Genomic DNA, 20,023 nt, shown 5'->3' with positions numbered 1-20,023 from the left:
TGCTTCCAAAGAGCCTTCACTTTGTAAAGGGTCATCTTCCCTTCCCTTTCCCCACATGGCCTCTACTCCTGCCCTGCAAATCCTATCTATGATGCTCCAGGACCTGGGAAGACGGGAGAGGGAACCCCAGGAGACACCCCCCACCATCCAAGTCCAAGGACACCGACCTTTGTGGAATACTAAGACTGTGAAAGAGAGACAACACTGCAGTGAGGGCCGCTGATTCAAAGTGAGAAACGAAGAACCTTCAACAGTTCTAATTTCATAAGAGGTGTGAGAACACACATTACCATAAAATAGTTGTAGAGGCTGCAATGAGGAAAGACTCATCAGAGACTAAGAATCAACTCTTGGAAACTAAAATAAGGTTGTCAGGTAACTACCCACGAAGCTGAATTCCACACTAGTCAGCTTGAAAAAAAAAATAAAAAAAAGACAGTACAGGACATTTCACAGAATACAAAATAAAAACACAAAGAGATAATATGGAACTAACGGTAAGAGAAATGGAGGCTAGATCCAGATGGTCCAATAAATATCTAATACAGGTTTTTGAAGGACAGACCTGTGACAGCTTGAAAAGCCTCTCTTCTCCAATAATTAAAACGTAAGTCCTGGGATTCAGTCTCACTGGACTAACTTGAATTGCAACCCTATCCTTGAAGCAATGACTGTACCAGAGATATGGAGAAAAAATAAAAGTGATATATTCGTTTTCAAATGTCAAGATGGCTTAAAGACACAACAAAAATGTGACAATTTATGGACCTGAATGAAAATGTTATCAGTCTTGCCTATGTAAATATAAAGGTACAGTTTCCATAAGATGAGAGAACGAACTATGTAAGATATGTGGAGAGAATAGGTCTCTTACATTGAAGCTTGAAGTGATGTTTAAAATTGTCAAAAAAAAAAGAAAACCATTTATGTACATCATTTAAAGGTACTATAATATTAACTGAAGAACTAAAATAACTTTCCTGAATTTAAGAAGAGGGACTGTCAAGCTAAATTCCTCCTCTTATGTAGAAGAGGATCAACAGTTAGCACCTAAAGCTGATCAGTATGTTGTTTACAATTACGGTAGGGAACACCAGCAGAAAGTAAAAGAGAAATTATTACAAGTTCTCTCTGGAGAGTTGGATTTGGTTTCAAAAGGGATTGAGGGGACTCGATTAGCTTTTATTTCATACCCTTCCCTATCTTTTAAAAAACAATTTGCACGTAGTCAGCCCTCTGTGTCTGTGGGCTCCACATCCGTGGATTCAATCAACCGTGGATAGAAAATATTCAGAGGGAAAAAAAATTTCATCTGTACTGAACACGGACCGACGTTTTTCCTTCTTGTTATTTCCTAAATGATACAGCCTAACAGCTATTTACGTGGTATTTACATGGTATTAGGTATTGTAAGTAATCTAGAGATAATTTAAAGTATAAAAAGGATGTGCATGGGTTATATGCAAATATTACACCATTTTCTATATCAGAGACTTGAGCATCCCAGGATTTTGGTGTCCCTAGGTGTCCTGGAACCAGTCCTCCATGGATACACAGGGAGAATTGTATTATTTTGTGATGAAAATGTGTGCTTAAATACGTGAGTAAAATATCTAAATTATAAAACTAGAAAACATTACTTTAGATTATCTCAGAAAAGTATCTGTAAACATTTAAATGATATTACTATGTATATATGTAAAACATTTATTATGTGAGCTTGGGAAATATACCTATTTTTGCACTTGTAAGAACTGTTAAGAGTTGGAAAATATTTTTCTGTTCTGGCAGTTGACAGTTTCTTTCAGTAAAGGGCCAGACAGGAAATATTTAGGGCTTTGTAGGTCATGAGGAACAATTGAGGGCCTGATATATGTACATATGTAACAAGGGAAAAAAAACCCATGATTTATATTGTATTGTCAAAATTTAGAATATGATAAAAATTGGCTATGATTTTGTCATAATACAAATGTACTAATGAGAAGAACCAAAACTTTTTTTAAGGGGAGAGGTGATCATGTTTTGCTTAGTTGGGGTTCAGAGTGAGTGTTCCCTCTTGTCAAATCAGTTGCAAACATTCGTCTGTAAAGACAGACTCACCTGTGGGCCATAAAAAACACACAGGTGGTGGATGGGGTTTTGTTCACGGGCTACGTGCAGTTCGCCGACTGCCGCTCTATTTAGTCTGCTGCCATTTAGCTGGAATTCAGACTTAGGCTTCTCAGCTAGCTATGCTATGGCGAATCGCCAGGTTTCTTCCCAGTTTGTTGCAGAATCAATACTCTGTTAAACAAAATAAAAACTGAGTTATTATAAAAATGAAATTTAAAAAACAGACATACAAAATACAGACCCCAATATTTAATTATTAGAGTCAATAAACAAAATTATCCTGCTAAATTACTACAAAAGTTTCCGAACACTTCACGTTTTCAACTTCCATATTTATAGAGTGGCAAAAAGATAATAAAGAGCTTTGCAGCCTGATCTCAAATAGTTCATTCATCATTTTGGACTTTTAAACAATATATGTTTCTACCTGCAGTGTAGTGTGATTACCAACTTCTACGGCATTGCCAAAACTTGGATGTGCTTTTCTGCGTCCGTAGTGACTTCTGACTCCTCCGACTGGAACACACGTGTGTGTTTCCCTTGCAGGCCTAATTGGCAACACTACAGATACCCTAGAGGATATTCCTAGAGGAATTGAGGAAAGGTGGATAAAGCAACTGAATGCTTTCTTCAGGACCCTTTAGTCTGTTTCCTTCGTGACTTCGTTCATTTGGAAGACAACCTTAGAATGAGCATTAATTACCAGATTGAGTCATCAACTAACTTCCAAGAGACAAACTATAATTTACTGAATTTATTACACAGTATTTTATGCCAATTGTCTTGCCGTATTTTGCTGCTATAAGATGCATTTATTACTGATGATTTCCATCTACTAAGTCATCAGTCAAACCACCATTCCATTTGGCTAGTATTTCATATTTAGCCAACTTAGAGTTTGATGGAAAAGAAATACACTCTATCTAAATTAATCAATTACTGTATTCAAAAGTTTCCACAAATGATGTAGGTACTACGAGAATATTTATGTAAATTCACATTTTCCAGCCATGCTCATCTGACTATGTTAGTTTAAAATGCAAGAGTTAAAATTTTCATTTTGCGGTGATACTATTCCCAAGTGCATTATGTTCATTGCTTTGAAGAAACATCTATTACATCTTAAAACACACTTGCCACCACTTTATTTCTTTGTAAGAATTAAAACACTTCAGAGCTACAGCAGACTCTCAATTAACTTAAGAAAAAGATGAAAAAAAAAAAGACTTGCTTCCTTTCTCTGTCTCTGTCAGGCTGCAGGAGGACTACATTCTTGAGTGGGAAATGAAAGATTTACGACATTTTCGAGAGTACAATTTTTAATGAGATGCACATTCCTTTTCTCATGTAAGCCTCGCCTCAGGGGGTCTGGGAGCAGAGAAGGAAGCGCTTTTTGTCTGTGAATCCTGATGGTCCTCACTGGATAAGTTTTGTGGAGTGTTCTTCTGTTTAAGAATTATCTTCTTTCATATTGTTTTCCCCATTAAACACATATCCTATGGCATATTTGTTTTCTGCTGTACAAAGGAGATGAAAACGCTAAGGTCTGTTTATGGCACCTGTTTATGTAAGTATCTGGGATCTACAGTGAACAGTTTTCTCCAAATTACTTGTACGTTTCTATTCTTTAAAGCGCAAGTTAATTTTAAAACAGTATTCTGATGTGTAACTTCCAAGATCCTAATTTCTCTCCTACATATTGCTACTAATGGCCTGACATAAAATGAAATATACTTCATAAACTTCTCTTTACTTCAGTCACATTAAACCTAAACTGTGTAAAATTGATCCTTCTTGAATACAGAGCTGGAGCTCAACCACTGTTGTATGTTGTCATGTCACTGTTAGAAACACAAAAAGGTGCTTTTAAGATCAAAGAAAAACATAAACCCAGACTACACAGTCATGGTTTGAAAACATAGTTTTAGAAATGTACATTTTGATCTTAAAAGATCAATGAAGGAAAGGGTTTGTGTACTACACTCTGCCACAAATGAGTCCCTACACTTTGCATGTGACACGCTGAACGTAACCACATCAACACTAGGGAATGAACGTCAGGGCACGCCACAAACAGCAGCGCATTCCGATTAACTGGTTCATATGCCGTTTTCAGTCTTCCTCTTGGGAGAAAAGTATCTCACATCAACAAAGTTGACGTTTCTACAACTAATATAATTCCAAGCAACTGTACATAGCCTAACATAGCAACCATGAGGCGTGAAAGCATTTTTCTTACAGAATATTAGGACTCACAAATACACTCCTAAATCTGCTTCAAAATACCTTGAGTTCTCATCAACACTGACACTAAATTATCCTGGGTATCCACATTATAAAGAAGCAGAGGAGAATAATCTCATGTTTTTGCAATAAAACAATGCTATGTAGCTCATACTCCATAAAATTTTCAAAAATAAAAATTTCGGCCCCACAGCTTTCATTTCAAGCATCTTCTGAATGTGTGCCATTTCTGCAATCAGGGAGATGGCGGCTGGACGGCCATCTGAAGGTGCTGATTAGAGGTGTTCAGGGATGAACCCAATCAAACCAGTTAAGGGCAGGGACCTGCCAGTTCCAGGGAGTTTCACACCGAATGGAAAATATTGAGCAATCAGAATTTCAAGCAGTGGCCAATGACACAGAAAACTCATAAACACTCTAAAATAAAAATGTTGCAGGAATGCCACCTAAATTTTTTAAAATGCTTAACAATAATTATAATAGCTAATATAGATTAAGCGCTTACTATGTGCCAGGGACTCTTCTAAACATCTTTACATCACTTGAGTCTTACAGCATTTCTGTAAGTATATTATTATCCCCATTTTTAAATGGGGAAATAAAAACACGAAAATGTCGATAGCTTGCCCAGGATTACACAGCACATAAATTCTGTAAATAAGATTTTAACTCTGATAGTTTGGTCTACAGCCTGGGCTCTTAACCACTAGGTATAATAGTAAGCAAACATTTGTGAAAAAAATAGTCCTTATCTAAAACTATGAAAATTAATCTTAACATCATCATCACCACCATCATTTAAACATTGGATATGCTTGGGTTTAAAGCACAATTTAGTTCTGCTACTTATGAACTCCGTCATTATCATCATATTTCTTAACCTCCGTAAAATAGTACAATAGCTGTCTTTCAGGGTTATTGCAAGATTGTTATGAATGTATGTAAACCACGAACACAACTTCCTGGCACATTGCAGGTGCTCCAAAAGGGGTATTTTTATTACAAGTATAAGGGGAGTGATACATGCACACTGCATACATTAACTGCTTACCATATGATTAAGCAGATATACGTCTGAATATGAATAAAAAATATAAATCCCACACCAAAACACGTCTCAATAAAACATTTCAGAAAATGTATTGGGTCACGAAAAAGAACTTCCTAGATGTAGTGTTTTACTGTTGTGTATCACATACGTATAACTTAGGCCATAAGGAGAAGTCTTGGCTCAGACTTCACAGCCTCAGTGTTGAAAATAGAGTGTCCAGGGAAGGTGTTTGATACATGCTTGGGGCTAAATGTTTATACAGAGTTTCAATGATCATTCTCCCACATTAATAGGTTTGGCTGAAAATATTAATATGCAAGTAGCAGATGTGTATAGCAACTCAAAATGTGTATATAGCATGAAACTCATCTATGCAAGACATAGACTTTGGTGGTAGAATCTCCAAAGCTTGAAAGTAGAGGCCATTTAACTACAAGGCAATGATCCCAATCTGCTGGTCCCTAACACCACCCCTTAAGGGTTCCCCCAACCTACAATCGCACCAAGCACTATTTGCAAACGAATCACAAGCTGCTATTCTGAGTAACAGACTACAGATTAACTCAGATGGATTGTTAAGGTCATATTAGTGTGTGTGTGTGTGTGTGTCTGTGTGTGTGTGTCTGTGTCTGTGTGTTTGTACAGAAGATTTTCTTTCTCTCAGGTAAGTGCCTAAGAATGTGACTGCTGAGTCATAGGCTAAGTGCATTTTTAATGATTTAAAATGTAGTAGACTTTATTTTTAGAGCAGTTTTAGAGCAAGTGCAGAGACTACATATATACCCTCTCCCTCCACACACGCACAGCTTCCCCCACTACCAATGTCCTGAACCAGAGCAGAACATTTGTTAGAATCCACGAACCTACTTGCACACACCATTATTACCCAAAGTGTCTGTGGTATGTAGTAAGGTTCACTCTTGGTGGTGTACATTCTATGGGTTTTGACCAATGTATGAAGATACGTACCCACCATTTTAGTATCATCCAGCAGTTTTCATTGCCCTAAACACCTTCTGTGTTCTGTCTCCTCATCCCTGCCTTCCACCCCAATTCAAGGCACTCACTGATCTTTTTTCTGCCTTTTTCAGAAGATCATGTAGTTGCAATCGCACAGTATGCAGCCTTTTCAGACTGGCCTCTTTCACTCAGTAATATTTATTCAGGATCCTCCATGTTTGTCATCCTTGACAAGTCGGTTCCTTTCGTTGAGGAATGCGAGTCCATTGTCCGACGTGGTACAGTTTGTTTATCTATTCACCTGCTGAAGGGCATCTTGCTTGCGTCCAAGTTTGGGCAATTCTGAATAAAGCTGCTGCAGGCATCACGTGACAGTTTTCGTGCGGATGTAAGTTTTTAACGCATTTGGTAACTATCGAAGAGTGCAATTGCTGAATCCTCTGGTAAGAGGATGCTTAATTTTTAAAGAAACTGCCAAAGTGTCCTCCAAAGTGGCCATAGAGTGTTGCTTTCCCACCAGCGATGAAAGCGAGTTGCTGCTGCTCCTCAGCAGGATTTGATGTTGTCCGTGTTGTAGATGCTAGCCATCGTAGTAAGTGTGTAGTCCGTGTTGTAGATGCTAGCCATCGTAGTGAGTGTGTAGTCCGTGTTGTAGATGTTAGCCATCGTAGTGAGTGTGTAGTCCGTGTTGTAGATGCTAGCCATCGTAGTGAGTGTGTAGTCCGTGTTGTAGATGCTAGCCATCGTAGTGAGTGTGTAGTCCGTGTTGTAGATGCTAGCCATCGTAGTGAGCGTGTAGTCCGTGTTGTAGATATTAGCCATCTTGGTGAGTGTGTAGTCCGTGTTGTAGATATTAGCCATCGTAGTGAGTGTGTAGTCCGTGTTGTAGATGCTAGCCATCGCAGTAAGTGTGTAGTCCATGTTGTAGATATTAGCCATCTTGGTGAGTGTGTAGTCCGTGTTGTAGATGCTAGCCATCATAGTAAGTGTGTAGTCCATGTTGTAGATGTTAGCCATCTTAGTGAGTGTGTAGTCCGTGTTGTAGATGCTAGCCATCGTAGTGAGTGTGTAGTCCGTGTTGTAGATATTAGCCATCTTGGTGAGTGTGTAGTCCGTGTTGTAGATATTAGCCATCGTAGTGAGTGTGTAGTCCGTGTTGTAGATGCTAGCCATCATAGTAAGTGTGTAGTCCATGTTGTAGATATTAGCCATCTTGGTGAGTGTGTAGTCCGTGTTGTAGATATTAGCCATCGTAGTGAGTGTGTAGTCCGTGTTGTAGATGCTAGCCATCATAGTAAGTGTGTAGTCCATGTTGTAGATATTAGCCATCTTAGTGAGTGTGTAGTCCGTGTTGTAGATGCTAGCCATCATAGTAAGTGTGTAGTCCGTGTTGTAGATATTAGCCATCTTAGTGAGTGTGTAGTCCGTGTTGTAGATATTAGCCATCGTAGTGAGTGTGTAGTCCGTGTTGTAGATATTAGCCATCGTAGTGAGTGTGTAGTCCGTGTTGTAGATATTAGCCATCTTGGTGAGTGTGTAGTCCGTGTTGTAGATATTAGCCATCGTAGTGAGTGTGTAGTCCGTGTTGTAGATGCTAGCCATCATAGTAAGTGTGTAGTCCATGTTGTAGATATTAGCCATCTTGGTGAGTGTGTAGTCCGTGTTGTAGATGCTAGCCATCGTAGTGAGTGTGTAGTCCGTGTTGTAGATGCTAGCCATCGTAGTGAGTGTGTAGTCCGTGTTGTAGGATGGCTAGCCATCTTAGTGAGTGTGTAGTCTTGTTGTATATGCAGCCTCTGGTGAGTGTGTAGTCCTGTTGTAGATATAGCCATCTTAGTGAGTGTAGTCCGTGTTGTAGATATGTAGCATCTTAGTGAGTGTTGTAGTCCGTGTTGTAGATGTAGCCATCTAGTAGTGGTGTAGTCCTGTTGTAGATGTAGCCATATTAGTGAGTGTGTAGTCCGTGTTGTAGATGCTAGCCATCGTAGTGAGTGTGTAGTCCGTGTTGTAGATGTTAGCCATCTTAGTGAGTGTGTAGTCCGTGTTGTAGATGCTAGCCATCGTTGTGTGTAGTGTTGTAGTCATCGTATCGTGTTGTAGATCTAGCCATCGTAGTGAGTGTGTAGTCCGTGTTGTAGATGCTAGCCATATAAGTGTGTAGTCCGTAGTTGTAGTGTGTAGTTGTGTAGATGCTAGCCATCTTATGAGTGTGTAGTCCGTGTTGAGATATTAGCCATCTTAGTGAGTGCTGTAGTCAGTGTTGTAGATGCTAGCCATCTTAGTGAGTGGGTAGTCCGTGTTGTAGATGCTAGCCATCATAGTAAGTGTGTAGTCCGTGTTGTAGATGCTAGCCATCGTAGTGAGTGTGTAGTCCGTGTTGTAGATATTAGCCATCTTGGTGAGTGTGTAGTCCGTGTTGTAGATGCTAGCCATCGTAGTAAGTGTGTAGTCCGTGTTGTAGATGCTAGCCATCGTAGTGAGTGTGTAGTCCGTGTTGTAGATATTAGCCATCTTGGTGAGTGTGTAGTCCATGTTGTAGATGCTAGCCATCATAGTAAGTGTGTAGTCCGTGTTGTAGATGCTAGCCATCATAGTAAGTGTGTAGTCCGTGTTGTAGATATTAGCCATCTTAGTGAGTGTGTAGTCCGTGTTGTAGATGCTAGCCATCTTAGTGAGTGTGTAGTCCGTGTTGTAGATGCTAGCCATCGTAGTGAGTGTGTAGTCCGTGTTGTAGATATTAGCCATCTTGGTGAGTGTGTAGTCCGTGTTGTAGATGCTAGCCATCATAGTAAGTGTGTAGTCCGTGTTGTAGATATTAGCCATCTTAGTGAGTGTGTAGTCCGTGTTGTACATGCTAGCCATCATAGTAAGTGTGTAGTCCGTGTTGTAGATGCTAGCCATCGTAGTGAGTGTGTAGTCCGTGTTGTAGATATTAGCCATCTTGGTGAGTGTGTAGTCCGTGTTGTAGATATTAGCCATCGTAGTGAGTGTGTAGTCCGTGTTGTAGATGCTAGCCATCATAGTAAGTGTGTAGTCCATGTTGTAGATATTAGCCATCTTAGTGAGTGTGTAGTCCGTGTTGTAGATGCTAGCCATCATAGTAAGTGTGTAGTCCGTGTTGTAGATATTAGCCATCTTAGTGAGTGTGTAGTCCGTGTTGTAGATATTAGCCATCGTAGTGAGTGTGTAGTCCGTGTTGTAGATATTAGCCATCGTAGTGAGTGTGTAGTCCGTGTTGTAGATATTAGCCATCTTGGTGAGTGTGTAGTCCGTGTTGTAGATATTAGCCATCGTAGTGAGTGTGTAGTCCGTGTTGTAGATGCTAGCCATCATAGTAAGTGTGTAGTCCATGTTGTAGATATTAGCCATCTTGGTGAGTGTGTAGTCCGTGTTGTAGATGCTAGCCATCGTAGTGAGTGTGTAGTCCGTGTTGTAGATGCTAGCCATCGTAGTGAGTGTGTAGTCCGTGTTGTAGATGCTAGCCATCTTAGTGAGTGTGTAGTCCGTGTTGTAGATGCTAGCCATCTTGGTGAGTGTGTAGTCCGTGTTGTAGATATTAGCCATCTTAGTGAGTGTGTAGTCCGTGTTGTAGATATTAGCCATCTTAGTGAGTGTGTAGTCCGTGTTGTAGATGCTAGCCATCTTAGTGAGTGTGTAGTCCGTGTTGTAGATGCTAGCCATCTTAGTGAGTGTGTAGTCCGTGTTGTAGATGCTAGCCATCGTAGTAAGTGTGTAGTCCGTGTTGTAGATGCTAGCCATCGTAGTGAGTGTGTAGTCCGTGTTGTAGATGCTAGCCATCGTAGTGAGTGTGTAGTCCGTGTTGTAGATGCTAGCCATCTTAGTGAGTGTGTAGTCCGTGTTGTAGATATTAGCCATCTTAGTGAGTGTGTAGTCCGTGTTGTAGATGCTAGCCATCTTAGTGAGTGTGTAGTCCGTGTTGTAGATATTAGCCATCATAGTAAGTGTGTAGTCCGTGTTGTAGATGCTAGCCATCGTAGTGAGTGTGTAGTCCGTGTTGTAGATATTAGCCATCTTGGTGAGTGTGTAGTCCGTGTTGTAGATGCTAGCCATCGTAGTAAGTGTGTAGTCCGTGTTGTAGATGCTAGCCATCTTAGTGAGTGTGTAGTCCGTGTTGTAGATATTAGCCATCTTAGTGAGTGTGTAGTCCGTGTTGTAGATGCTAGCCATCTTAGTGAGTGTGTAGTCCGTGTTGTAGATATTAGCCATCTTAGTGAGTGTGTAGTCCGTGTTGTAGATGCTAGCCATCTTAGTGAGTGTGTAGTCCGTGTTGTAGATGCTAGCCATCATAGTGAGTGTGTAGTCCGTGTTGTAGATGCTAGCCATCGTAGTGAGTGTGTAGTCCGTGTTGTAGATATTAGCCATCTTAGTGAGTGTGTAGTCCGTGTTGTAGATATTAGCCATCTTAGTGAGTGTGTAGTCCGTGTTGTAGATGCTAGCCATCTTAGTGAGTGTGTAGTCCGTGTTGTAGATGCTAGCCATCATAGTAAGTGTGTAGTCCGTGTTGTAGATGCTAGCCATCGTAGTGAGTGTGTAGTCCGTGTTGTAGATATTAGCCATCTTGGTGAGTGTGTAGTCCATGTTGTAGATGCTAGCCATCATAGTAAGTGTGTAGTCCGTGTTGTAGATGCTAGCCATCATAGTAAGTGTGTAGTCCGTGTTGTAGATATTAGCCATCTTAGTGAGTGTGTAGTCCGTGTTGTAGATGCTAGCCATCTTAGTGAGTGTGTAGTCCGTGTTGTAGATGCTAGCCATCGTAGTGAGTGTGTAGTCCGTGTTGTAGATATTAGCCATCTTGGTGAGTGTGTAGTCCGTGTTGTAGATGCTAGCCATCATAGTAAGTGTGTAGTCCGTGTTGTAGATATTAGCCATCTTAGTGAGTGTGTAGTCCGTGTTGTACATGCTAGCCATCATAGTAAGTGTGTAGTCCGTGTTGTAGATGCTAGCCATCATAGTAAGTGTGTAGTCCGTGTTGTAGATGCTAGCCATCTTAGTGAGTGTGTAGTCCGTGTTGTAGATGCTAGCCATCGTAGTGAGTGTGTAGTCCGTGTTGTAGATATTAGCCATCTTGGTGAGTGTGTAGTCCGTGTTGTAGATGCTAGCCATCATAGTAAGTGTGTAGTCCGTGTTGTAGATGCTAGCCATCATAGTAAGTGTGTAGTCCGTGTTGTAGATGCTAGCCATCATAGTAAGTGTGTAGTCCGTGTTGTAGATGCTAGCCATCGTAGTGAGTGTGTAGTCCGTGTTGTAGATGCTAGCCATCTTAGTGAGTGTGTAGTCCGTGTTGTAAATGCTAGCCATCATAGTAAGTGTGTAGTCCGTGTTGTAGATGCTAGCCATCGTAGTGAGTGTGTAGTCCGTGTTGTAGATATTAGCCATCTTGGTGAGTGTGTAGTCCGTGTTGTAGATGCTAGCCATCATAGTAAGTGTGTAGTCCGTGTTGTAGATATTAGCCATCTTAGTGAGTGTGTAGTCCGTGTTGTAGATGCTAGCCATCGTAGTGAGTGTGTAGTCCGTGTTGTAGATGCTAGCCATCTTGGTGAGTGTGTAGTCCGTGTTGTAGATGTTAGCCATCGTAGTGAGTGTGTAGTCCGTGTTGTAGATGCTAGCCATCATAGTAAGTGTGTAGTCCGTGTTGTAGATATTAGCCATCTTAGTGAGTGTGTAGTCCGTGTTGTAGATGCTAGCCATCTTAGTGAGTGTGTAGTCCGTGTTGTAGATGCTAGCCATCGTAGTGAGTGTGTAGTCCGTGTTGTAGATGCTAGCCATTGTAGTGAGTGTGTAGTCCGTGTTGTAGATGCTAGCCATCTTAGTGAGTGTGTAGTCCGTGTTGTAGATGCTAGCCATCGTAGTGAGTGTGTAGTCCGTGTTGTAGATGCTAGCCATCTTAGTGAGTGTGTAGTGATATTTCATTGCTGTTTTATCACAGTAACTTTTCATCATGATATAGTATCTCAGTAAAAACACAGCAAAAGTATAATTATTTAATCATAAGGGGAAACTCAAAATTTTGTTGGAAAGAGGGACTCTCATGTTCAAAGAGGTTAGGAATCACTATGTAAAAGGATCCTGAGAAGAAAATTGTGCATTTCAAAGTACATGTGCAAAAATGTCCCCTTTTACTTTCTGGCCACACTCCATTCCTTTGCCTGAAACTCTGGTGCAGCCTCCCAGGTCAGGCTGCACCTCCTCTTTCTTCACAATTTTGCATTTCCTCAAAGCACGTAAGGGAAAATTTCTCTTTTTCTCTTTCTCTTTCTCAAGAGGAATCCTCTAAAACTGTGCTCCGTGAGATCCTGATATTATGCAAGATGTCATTAAAGGTTCTATGAAACAAAGATTCCATCTGTTTAATGTAACTCATGACACTTCTCCCTCTCTCCATGCATGGAGATATACAATTTTTAGTAGCTCATTAAAGGGTTTGAGAAGCATTAGAATTAAAACTATTAATACAGTAGCATTCCAAACTATTTATATTCACATGTCAGTGGCCCCATGGGTGGAGGAGAGAGATTCATCAGAAATTTTTTCTTTTTTTTTTGAGACGGAGTCTCACCCTGCGGCCCAGCCTGGAGTGCAGTGGCACCATCTCAGCTCACTGCAAGCTCTGCCTTCTGGGTTCACACCATTCTCCTGCCTCAGCCTCCCGAGTAGCTGGGACTACAGGCACCCGCCACCTCGCCCAGCTAATGTTTTGTATTTTTTAGTAGGGATGGGGTTTCACCATGGTCTTGATCTCCTGACCTCGTGATCTGCCCCCCTTGGCCTCCCAAAGTGCTGGGATTATAGGTATGAGCCACCGCCCCCGGCCTAGAGATTTTTTTCAGGCAGCACTGTTAATTACCTAGAAAACATCGTGGTTAGAAGTCCTGTGTCTAAGACTGTCCTTTCTGAAACAAGGGAGTAATTTCTACTTTAAAGATTTTTTAAAGGGTGAGAGTGTCTGGGCACAGTGGCTCAGGCTTTTAATCCCAACACTTTGGGAGGCTGAAGTGGGTAGATCACCTGAGGTCAGGAGTTCAAGACCAACTTGGCCAACATGGTGAAACCCCCTCTCTACAAAAATACAAAAATTACCTGGGCATGGTGGTGGGCACCTGTAATCCCAGCTGCTCAGGAGGCTGAGGTGGGATAATCACTTGAACCCGGGAGGTGGAGGTGGCAGGGAGCTGAGATCACACCATTGCACTCCAGCCTGGGCAGTAGAGCGAGACTCCATCTCAAAAAAATAAATAAATAAAAATGTGAGATAAAATATAGTGGAGATATGGATAAAGAAGTCAGAGGAGTATGCAGGACATCACCCTTCCTTAGATCATCAGTAAAAGTCTGCAAGACGAGGAAAGTGGCTGGTACTGGATTTCCTATAGAAAACAGTGACGGACGGACCAGCACACAAGGTGGCCACATGGACAAGGCACAGAATGCCATTGTGGGCCCTGGGTTCCTGTCAACGAGATCACTCAGCTCTCCTAGCAGCCAGAATTCTGCCCACTCGAGTTAACCCAAGAAGCTCAACTCCAGATACCCGAAACCCTTTAGAACATCCTATGATAAGACGTAAACAGTGTTCCCTCTCATTTGTGATGGCTTAAACTAACTATACATTCATCACCTATAACGATAAATTCATCAGCTCTTTCCACTTAAACTTGGCCAGGCCACATATAATCTTTGATCTTGAACCATACTTTTCTCCAGACAGAGACTGATAAATGACTTTTTTTGGTAGTTAGAACTGAAGCCTTATTCATTGTTTCAGTATCTTTGCTCTTTATGCTCCTTTATAAAAAACTATAAGAAAAACAGACATCTTCATTAAATAGAATTCTTTAAAAACTGCCTTTCATGATATTTGCTAAATTTTGTTTGCTTATAATAGATGATGCTCAACACAAGGCCAGCTGTTAATGGTGTGTTATTACATAAAACTAAGCAAACTGTTTGGTCCATAGGGAGGGTCCACAGAATACCCCAGAACCAAGACAGGTGGGCTCTCAACATGCTGATTCCTGAGGCTGCCCTGGACCTATGAATCCTGAGGACCCGGGACGTGGCCAAGGAGCCTGAATGTTAATGGTCTCCGAACCACTGGGTTGGATCTTCATCGATAGCAAACCTGGCCCAAAGAATTACTCAGAGTACAAAGAGAACACAAAAGAATGAAGAAAAAGTGTTGAACTTTTTCCATTTAGGGGCTGTAAGGGGCCTTAAAAGATCATCTAGCTCAATCCCATGTCTTTATAGTAGAGGAAAAATATGTTATTTAACCCAGATCACCAAGTTGAATCAGCCAACATTCTTTGCCATCTAAAATGTCATTAGTCTAGAAACTAAAGAAATGAAGAAAATCTGAAAGAATGGAAAAGGAAAGAAACATATGTCTGGAAGAAGTCAACTAATCAGTTTCAGAGAAATGTTCTAATTGTTCAAGATGTACTCAACCTGAATCTGTGATCTTTTTTAAAGACTTGTTTTTTTAGCCCTTAAGATTTGCTTTTCAATATTGGTGTTGCTTGAGACAATAGCAGCTCAATATTTGTAGTAATCTACATCATGAACAGGTACTCACTTGGGCAGCAAATTACAGAATAAGTAATCATTTTCTAATTTCAAGGTTCCTATTCTTTTAGTCATTTAAAATTCAGACTTCAAGCCAATCTATGAATGCCAGGTTTCTGTTAATTACAAACAATTCATCTTAATTAGCCTGAAAGACTGTTCTAACAAGAAATAAATTATTGAGCACAAAAAGCAAGTTTTGTGACATGTTTAATGTTCATTTCAAATACCTTTCAAAACAAATAGCAGTTAAGAACACGGAAGGTTAAAAAGATAACTTTTGTTGCTGGATTGATTTCAAATCTTCCCTGGCTGCTTGCAGGTGTGCACTGTTTACTCGTAAATTTATTGTAACAGATCACAATCATTATAATCACGATGGTAATCAATGTTCATTAAAGATACAATGAAAATCCCATGATTAAAGGCCATTTGTTTCATCACAATAAGATCATTTATTTATTATTGGGTAAATTGTTACAAATTGCACATGGTTGGGGCAGTCGAAACAGGGAATATGAATTTGGAGATTGAGGTGGTGAGTGCCTTTTACTTGGTGAAATTCTGACAATTCAAGAAGACTGAGTGTGGCCCGTGAAAGAAAGACAGGCTGTGCTTTTACTCACCGCACAATTCTACACTGTGATCTGATGGTCATTATTCCTCCCAACTCGGCTCTTCATTTTTCTAAATTAGACAATGCTGAACATATCCTGGTACCTTTGGGCTGTGTTATAAATGGTTTTAAACAGCATGCAAGTTGCATCATTCTTTATTTAATTCCATTAGCACTCTTAGCTAGTCTACTATGTAATAAGATAGTTGAAGACATTATATGGGCTTCTTCTCTTTATTTTTGTTTTCGTTTTAAAACCAAAGCAAACATCTCAGGTCAATCCAAAAGGAATGAGCAGGAAACCCTCACCAAGATGGAAAGTACTAACATTTCATGTGAAAATAAGTTTTTTCCCTGAATTATGCTCCCCGTTTAACAGTCTAACTCAGATTAACACTGTCATACTTGACAGCCACCAGCAAGATTCATCTACCCCTGCCATTCAAATTCCAAACAGTCAGTACAAACAATTTTTTAAGACAAATTCAACTCTTCTGATGTAAAACTGTTTGGGGCTCATCTCCAGGCCAAACACATTGGCTCAGAGAAACCTCTTTGCTGTGAGACAAAGGCTGTTGTTGTCATTCAGAGTTGTGCTTAGAGGATGGCCAATCAGACATGGTGAGTCAGATGGTCCCAAGGAACCAGAAAGAAGACGCCACCCACCCACTCTGCGAAGATTCCACTGGAAAGGTTCCATATGATCTGGCCGTCACTGCCCTTGAATTAGGGCTATGGGAGCACTTCGCCCTACAATTTACAGAGCAGGAAAGGGTCCTCCTGTTTCCATGTGTACAGAGGGTGCACATTTCCCAAAACTCTCCTACTTGGAAGATGGACAATTGCCCAGGAATACTAAATACAGCCAGCAAATTTTGTCCCCAAGAAATCAGAGTGATCTCTGAGGTCAGGCAAGAATGCAATAGCAGTTTAGAATTGGGTGGGGTAGAAAATTAAAATTAGTCATGAGGAAACATGCTAAAAACTTTTGCCTTCTCTGACTTCCAATCCCACAAAGCTGACTTCATGTTGCTAAATATTCTGATTACAAGTGAAAAACTCAGTTAGACATATGAAAATACTGTTTATGAAAACCCAAATCTACAAAGAATACATTTTTCCCTAAGACACTAAACTTATGAGGCCTCGAGTTTATTATTCAGTCCTTAGTTCCTATTTGAGGTTCCCATTTTGAGCCCTCAACAAGAGCTAAGAGGTTATGCCCTGATTAAGAATCAGTCAGAGTTGGAGTTTTACTCAATGATATATGTAACTCTTTACTTAACCTGACTTAGCACAATTAATTATATAAGTCGCAATTTCCTACTCCTTAAAATGAAAGTAATAGTAATATCTGTGCCATGGAAATAGTAATAGAATTAAATGATATGATGTATGGATGCCTCCTATATGGCACATGCTTAACAATCAATAAAAGCTACTTACAACTAAAAAAAAAAAAAAAAAAAGAGCCAGGCACAGTGGCTCATGCCTGTAATTCAAGCACTTTGGAAGACCAAGATGGAAGGCTTGCTGGAGGCCAGGGTTTCAGTGAGCTACGATCGCACCGAAAGAAAAGAAATCTACACTCCAAAGATTTCTTTTTAGCCTAGGGGTTAATAATTAATTTCATCATTATTGATTGCTTTATTTGATGTAACCACACACAGAAACTGTAAAACAGAAAAGAGAAGATGTTCTTAGGCACACAAACCAATGGAACAGAACAGATAACTCAGAAATAAGACTGCACATCTATAACCATCTGATCTTTGACAAACCTGACGAAAAGAACAATGGGGAAAGGGCTCCCTATGTAGGTGCTGGGAGAGCTGGCTAGCCACGTGCAGAACATTGAAACTGGACCCCTTCCTTACAGCATACAAAAAAATTAACTCAAGATTAATTAAAGACTTAAATGGAAAACCCAAACAATAAAAACTCTAGAATAAAATCTAAGCAATACCCTTCAGGACATAGGCATGGGCAAAGACTTCATGAAGACATACCAAAAGCAATTGCAACAAAAGCAAAAACTGACAAACGGGATCTAATTAAACTAAAAAGCTTCTGCACAGCTTTTTAGTTTAGTTTTAATTTTAGTTTAGTTTAGTTTTTGCAGAGCAAAAGAAACTGTCATCAGAGTGAAAAGACAACCTACAGAATGGGAGAAGATTTTTGCAATCTATCCATCTGACAAAGGTCTAATATCGAGAGTCTACAAGGAGTTTAAACAAATTTACAAGAAAAAATAAAATAACCCCATTAAAAAGTGGGCAAGGGACTTGAACAGACACTTCTCAATAGAAGGCATACATGCGGCCCACAAACATATGAAAAAAAAAGCTCAACATCACTGATCATCAGAGAAAAACCACAATGAGATAACATCTCACGTCAGTCAGAATGAGAGGCATTATTATTAAAAAGTCAAAAACCAACAGATTCTGGCAAGGTGGTGGAGAAAAAGGATGCCTTTACACTGTAAATGGGAGTGCAAATATTTCAACCGTTGTGGAAGACAGTGTGGTGATTCCTCAAAGACCTGGAGGCAGAAATACCATTTGACTCAGCAATTCTGTTACTGGATATATACTCAAATGGATATAAATCATTCTATTATAAAGATACATGCACATGTATGTTCATTGCAGGACTATTCACAATAGCAAAGACATGGAATCAACCTGAATGTCTATCAGTGATAGACAAGATAAAGAAAATGTGGTACATATACACCATGGAATACAAAAGAATGAAGTTGTGTCCTTTGCAGGGACATGGATGGAGCTGGAAGCATTATCCTCAGCAAACTAATGCAGGAACAGAAAACCAAACATCACATGCAGTCATTCATAAGTGGGAGCAGAATGATGAGAACACATGGACACGTTGGGGGGAAGGCCACACACTGGGGCCTGGGGAGGAGTGCAGGGAGAGGGAGAGCATCAGGAAGAATAGCTGACGGATGCTGAGCTTAATATCTAGGAGATGGGATGATCTGTGCAGCAAACCACCATGACACATGTTTACCCATGTAACAAACCTGCACATCCTACACGTGTACCCCCGAAATTAAAATAAAAGTTGAAGAAAAAAAAGAGAGATGCTCCCAATCGCAAGACTCTAACAACTTCTGTTAGCATTTTGGTATAATTTCCCCAGCATTTTTTCCTGGTTGCATTTTTTTGCATTCTTTCTCTCTCTCTCATATATATATGTGTGTGTGTGTATCTCATATATATATGTATATACATATACACATATACATATATATGAGCACATTTATAGGTAAAACCTATGTATGTCCGTATGTAGAGATATATATGAGCTGTCTTTCCAACATTTCTTTTTTTTTTTTTTTTTTTTTTGAGACAGAGTCTTGCTCTGTCGCCCAGGCTGGAGTGCAGTGGCCGGATCTCAGCTCACTGCAACCTCCGCCTTTCGGGTTCACACCATTCTCCTGCCTCAGCCTCCTGAGTAGCTGGGACTACAGGCGCCCGCCACCACGCCCGGCTAGTTTTTTGTATTTTTTTTTTTTTAGTAGAAACGGGGTTTCACCGTGTTAGCCAGGATGCTCTCGATCTCCTGACCTCGTGATCCGCCCGTCTCGGCCTCCCAAAGTGCTGGGATTACAGGCTTGAGCCACCGTGCCCGGCCCCAACATTTCTTATAGCTTTACTCGCGAAATAAATCAATGTCATAATAAATTTTGGCCCTAATTATCTGCCATTGTTTATCTGTCCTCATTCAAAGTCAATTAGAAAAAGAGAATTATTAAGTATTTATCAAGTTAAAGCTCTTTTGATCTAGTCACCTGTGATACGACAATAAACAGGACCAGTCTCTGACCTCAAAGAATTCATCTACTCATTCTACTGAGCTGATGTGTGCCAAGTTTGAGTTACAATTAGCTTAGAACAGTAGCAACCACAGATACTTCTCGGGTGTCAGGCTGATCCCCCATTTTCTAAAATGCACTACATTTCTTGAATACATTGGTCACCCAAGGCAGATATGTGCCTCTTCACTCATCTAATTCAATTCATCCATCCACGACTTTAGCATTGTTCAAAAATTGCCCAGCTTGCTAATACCTGCAAGTATTGACACTTCCCTGTTTTATTTTAGATCACATGATGTCTTTGCCCTAAACGTATGAGGCATCTTTGTGAAACAGCAGACTCCCAGTCTGGGGAGCAACTGAAACCGTAAACTTAGTGAAAGTACCATATATATATATATATGAATAATAATATTTGTGATTTCCACAAGGAATTTTTGTGAGAATTGAATGGAAAATGTTATACATATGTGTAATTTTAAAATTAATCTTGGCCCACATCACATAGAAGTAGTAGTAGCAGATATTATCTTCATCATCATCAAGAAAATAGAACCATTTCAGCCCCTTTGGAAAATAATTTGGCATTTCCTCAAAATGTTGTACCTAA

The 20,023-nt window shown here is 40.1% G+C and overlaps 1 long non-coding RNA gene across 1 annotated transcript in view; it reads right to left on the bottom strand.

The window, feature by feature from the left end:
• Positions 1 to 1,956: 1,956 nt before the first annotated feature.
• Positions 1,957 to 20,023, bottom strand: part of LOC104673823 — a 151,010-nt gene continuing 132,943 nt past the window's right edge. The window contains exon 3 of the long non-coding RNA XR_749566.1: positions 1,957 to 2,286. This is a non-coding gene — a long non-coding RNA (uncharacterized LOC104673823). The remainder of the gene's footprint in view (positions 2,287 to 20,023) is intronic.

Source organism: Rhinopithecus roxellana, chromosome 2, assembly GCF_007565055.1.
Source record: "Rhinopithecus roxellana isolate Shanxi Qingling chromosome 2, ASM756505v1, whole genome shotgun sequence".
In the NCBI taxonomy this organism is placed as follows: domain Eukaryota; kingdom Metazoa; phylum Chordata; class Mammalia; order Primates; family Cercopithecidae; genus Rhinopithecus; species Rhinopithecus roxellana.
Note: the sequence above shows the minus strand (reverse complement) of the source record. Positions and strands in the feature narration are given on the sequence as shown.